Raw genomic sequence first — 5706 nt, forward strand, 5'->3', positions numbered from 1 at the left:
GGGGAGGGAGAGAGGGAGAGAGGGAGAGGGGGGAGGGGGAGGGGGAGAGGGGGAGGGGAGAGGGGGAGGGGAGAGGGGGAGGGAGAGGGAGAGGGAGAGGGGGAGCAGGATGGGGAGGGGGAGAGGGAGAGGGAGAGGGGGAGAGGGAGAGGGAGAGGGAGGAGAGGGAGGAGAGGGAGGAGAGGGAGGAGAGGGAGGAGAGGAAGAGGGAGAGGGAGAGGGAGAGGGAGAGGGAGAGGGAGAGGGAGAGGGGGAGGGGGAGGGGGAGGGGGAGGGAGAGGGAGAGGGAGAGGAGACTGGAATGAGGGCTATGGCACATATGTAGCAGTCATGCAGCTCAGTCTTCATGTGGGCCCCCAACAACTAGAGCATAGGATCTCTCTAAAGCTGTAGCCTGACTGTGCTATCTATTTTCCAATATGGCTGCCCTGTCTTGCCTCAGTGGGAGAGGATGAGCACTAAGAGATTTGATGCACCAGGGTTGGGAGGTTATAGTGGGTGCTCTCTCAGAGGTTAAGGGGATGGAGTATGGGGAAAGGAACTCATGAGGGGGTGACCAAGGGGGACAGAATTTGGAAAATAAATACATAAATATTTCTATCTAGAAAAAAAGCAATAGAGAAAAGAGAGGGAAAGTCCCACAAAAACAGCCTTATTAAGAAAATAGAAACAATGAATTTCCCAACATTGAAAAAAAAATTATCCAACTCCAATCTTGTGTATTTTGTTATGAAATTTAAATAAGTTCCCTTATTTCAAGTCATCGTTTTCAATGCTGACAGTTTTACTACTAATACTGAAAGATTTTGAGCTATTATTCTATCTAATATTCTTACCAAATCCTCTTGTTTCCTTGGCACAAAAGATATAAATTGCCATTGCCTATTCCAACTGAACTTTGAAGTATAAAATTCATTTTGCTTGGCCAACCTCAATCAACCATGTAATGTAGTCCCTTTGGGTAATAATTACACTTGAAATATGCACCTGAGTAGAAGGAAAAAATCTCAACTCCAACTTCTTTTCATTTAGGTTTATGAAAATTAACATGAATTCCTTGAGTCTCCTATTCTAAGAATATATTTCTACATTTCCCAAGATACATACTTGCTAATATATGCTTGTAAATTCTCAAAACCTTGTCACAACACAAACACACATGTACATACACACACACAATGTTTTTAATAAATTAACAAAATGTATATTTTATATATTCTTTAATATACAATCTATTATTCTAGTAAATGTATTATTAAATCAACTCACAAATAGCAAACTTTTAGGTTTAGTGACCTGCTTTCCAAATCAGTTATCAAATATTCTGAACAAGCACTTTGCCCTCAGCAGGCATGTCAGAAGATTTCTTGTGTCCTCAAAATATTTGTATTCATTCCAATAATAAATTGTTCACATCATCATCAATGTGTTGGAAAATTAATATTGATAAAGACATTTTATACTTATTGGAAAAACAGTTCTCCATTAGACTATAAAAAGAAACTCTTGGTCAGCTTCAAGGCTCTTTTTATTATTTAAGGAGAGGATTAAAAGTATATCCTCTGAAGAAAAGCTGAGATGAAATTTCCTCTTGTTTATTGTTTTCAGTGCTAAAATAGACAAGCAATGTGATGATTCGTGTATATGGTAGATCAGGATGTCCTCTAGAATAGCAGCAACAATGCTCAGGAGAAGGAAATGTGCAGCTTACCCATGAGGACCATACACTCATCCATGCAGGTCTACATTCTCTCTAGTTAATCAACCTGGATGACTGAATGACAGTAACAGCAAAAACCAATGCACACCACTCTGTTACACTGTCTTTCCCTCCCCAGGTTTCTGAATTTCACATGTACTTTCAAGTGCCCCATAGTGCCTTGTTTTAAAGACACCTACTGTGTGAACACTTAAAGAAATTACACTCTTCTTTTTCCCAGAATTGTAGCCATGGCTGAGGGTCATGTCCACACTGAATAGACAATGCAGTTCAAATTCTCTTACACAATAAGTGGTCTCTTACCCATAGACAACCCAAAGCACTATAGCTTATTCATTGTAAAATTTTATGTTGTGGAATGAAATCTATACAAACAAGAAAATAATCCTAATCTTACTGCTTACAGAAGAACTTTCAGAAATTCTTTTAATATATAATAATATATTGGTAAAAGTCAAGGCTGAGAGTACAAAACTTCTGCTACATTTTTAGATATTTCTTTTTAATCTCAGGACAATCATTTTATCTACAGGCAAGAAGTTACTAATTTTCAATTTAATGTAAATTCATTCCTATCATAAATTTTAAAGCCCATGTAAAATTTGCTCAAAAATAGCATTTTCTATAAATTTGGTTTTCTGACTTTTTTAATCTCCACAATCCTATCCAAGTTGTTCTGATCAGTTCAAGCCCAGTTTTACTATATATTATCCACTCATGTTCTATTTTACGTTCATTTTGTTGGTCTTTAAGGAGAAACTCTAACACAAACTTTATCTTGCCTTCTTCCATTAGACATGGCTTCTCCATTTTCTTCTTTTCAGGAATGAGTCCTGTTGGGACTCCAGGTGTCAGTCAAATCCACACCCTGCTTGAGGGAGAAGGCAAAGAATTAGCCATTCAACTAAAGCTCTACAAAGCTTCAGGAATCACAATGATTATTGCTGCTGTGCATTTATCTTAGTCAGTGTTCTATTGCTGTGAAAAGACACCTTGATCATTACAACTCTTATAAAGGAAACATTTACTTGGTCTGGCTTACATCTTCGATGGTTCAGTCCATTATCAACATGGCTGGAAGAAGGGAGGCATACAGGCAGACATGATACTGGAGAGGTAGCTGAGATTTCTACATCAAAGCCAACAGGTAGCAGGAAGAAAGAGACACTAGGCCTGGTTTGACCATTTGAAAACCCCAAAGCCAACCCACAGTGACACACATTCTCCAAGAAGGTCACACCTCCTCCACCAAGGTCACATCCACTCCAATAAGGCCATGCCTACTCCAATAAGGCCAAACCTTCTAATCTCTCAAGTATTACTGACCACACATTGAAATATTTGAGGTGGGATAGGGTGGGGAGCTATTCCTTGTTAAATCACCACAGTTTCTTAGAGATTACAAGCAACAAAGCATTTCTTTGCAAGTCTTCCTACCTCCCCAGTCAGCCTCTGAAGAATAAGATACAGTCCCTCCTAGCATCTTTCAGTCACATTGTAGTTCTGGGTTGTGGGACTGTACTCAACTGAACTCAGTCCCACCTTATTCCAGAGGGAGACTCTTTCTCCGTACAAGTTCCTAGAACAGAGCTATACCCTTTGCAGTATGCACCCTCCCCAACAGACACCAGCATAGATGACACACTTGGTCTCTAGGCCTAAGCTCCTATTCTATTTCCAAAATATCTGAAAGAGAAAAATCCAGTTGCCTTCATGCTGAGCCGTTTAGAAATAGAATATGTGACCACACTGGTTTTCCAAAATCTCTCTGATACAAATCTCAAGAGTCTACTTAGAAACTTGGAATGGTATTGGCATTTTGTCCTGTATTTTCTATGTGATATCTTCTATGTGAATTCATGTTAATGAAGTAGCACAGGAAGTAGCACGAAAAAGAAATAGAGTAAATAGAGAAGTCCAAGGAACAGAATAGAGCTCTGAAGTCTTTCAGTCATCTTGACTGCTTAGCTCTCTGTCCATCTAACCACCCACCTGCCTGCTTAGCTATCTTTGCAGAAATGTTTACTTTTCTTCATTCCTTTTACTTTAGTTTTGCCCCTTGAAGAAGTCAATCTGCCCATTTCTCAAGTTCTTAAAGTAATTGAAACACTTAATTTGCAGCTTTCTGTCCACAGATATTGACATTCCTCTGCCCTCATGTTTTGGAACTAATGATTGGATGACTTTCCTTCTGCCACCAATCATGAAGTTTTATCTGAAAGATAAGCAATGTAAAGCACAGGGTTCTCTAGAAGAACAAAATGATAACAATGAATAAACATTGAAACGGGGGATGTATTAGAGTGGATTATCACAATATTTGCTGGGTAGTCAAGCAATGGCTATCTCCACGATTATGAGGCTCCCTCTATGAAAGATTTATGGTTTGCAATCCCAAACTGAGATATAGATGAGTGTGGGAGAACCACTGGTCTTTAATGGATATTTGGGAAGCTGAATAATCTGGGATCTATTATCAGCAAAAGATGGGATAACAGTGGTAACAGTGGCTCCTGCAGACAAAGGATGGATAGATCAGCAACAAACAGTAGGAAAGCAAGGAAAAGGAGAAAAGGGGATTTCCCCCAGGACTTTCCTATGTCTGGACCCTACAGAAGGTACCAGCTCCATTTCAATTAAAATAATCAAGAATAATTTTCACAAGTGTGCACAGATGTTTTGCATGGGTAATTCTATATATTCTCAACTTGAGAGTCATTAGCTATCACAAGTATCAAAAGAAATGTAATATTATTGTCTAGCAAATTTGAACACTAAAATAGGATTTTTTTTTCCTTAACATTTACTTTGGAACTCAAACTGGTGAACTATTCCAAACATTGGATGAAATCTCTGGACTGGATTTGGACATACAAACTTGTCAAACATTCATCAAAAACCTGATACAAAATTCTTCCATTCCCTTTCTTACTTCACTTTCATGATTCTATTAATTCCTTTCTCCATCCTTATCTTGGGTCCAGGAAACTCTAAATGTTATCTGTAAGGGGACACAGTAAATATTTTGCATACTATATGACCTCCGTTGCAGCTACCCTGCTTTTGTGTGGTAGGACAAAAGTCGCCTCAAAAATACATACATAAATTGTCTCCATTGTATACCAGTTAACTTAATTATGGAGTCAAGTGGTGCTTCACAATTCACAATATTAAGCACTGTTTTAATTATTTTCCATTCTTGAAAATATTCTCCCGTTCAGTTCATTTTTCATTCTTTGCTGTATTGATCTTAAGGGGTACAGCCTCTCTTGCTGTCATGACATAACCTCAGTTATACATATTTCTCACCTAGAGTTAATGATCTTCTGTAGAGGATCACTAGAAAGGAAAAAAATGGGACCATGTTGGGGGAAAAAAAAGGTGTTGAGAAAGTGAATCTAACCATACACATTAGTGAAGAAAGAAAAACAGTCTAAGAAACATTTTCAAATGTTGAGAAAATTTCAGGCATACCTCAAATCATGACTTGAAATATATTACTATATGTCTTTCTAGTAACATAAAACACCAGAGGAGTGCATTTAGAGTGTCACCTACTAGGTGGTCAAGAGACATGATTCATAGTGCTTTCTTTTTCTATCAAAGTTCCTCAATCAAAGGTCCAAAGGAAGAGAACAAACTATAGCTATCCTATTGGCCAAGAACCAACTATGGGACCAGTTACTATTAATTTAGTTGAGTTTTATTTCTGGGCATCTTAGTAACATCTAAATAGTGACAGTCATGAGGGAGGAATTAGATACATTTCTTATTCCAAAGAAATAAAACTACTCTGGTGTGAGGAACAGAGAGCTCAGTCCTTTCTCAAAGCAGCTAAAGTAAAAATTTATCAAGAAAGGTGAAGTTGTTCTGGGTGCCATAAGAGAAAAGTGGGACTGTCCTGGAAAATCCTATTAGGGAAGTTACTCCAGAGGCTTGCCCTGTGTAATAAATATATGTTCCCCACTTCTTACAAGTGCTTTTCA

This window comes from Grammomys surdaster, unplaced genomic scaffold (assembly GCF_004785775.1).
Source record: "Grammomys surdaster isolate TR1022 unplaced genomic scaffold, NIH_TR_1.0 126124, whole genome shotgun sequence".
Classification (NCBI taxonomy): Eukaryota; Metazoa; Chordata; class Mammalia; order Rodentia; family Muridae; genus Grammomys; species Grammomys surdaster.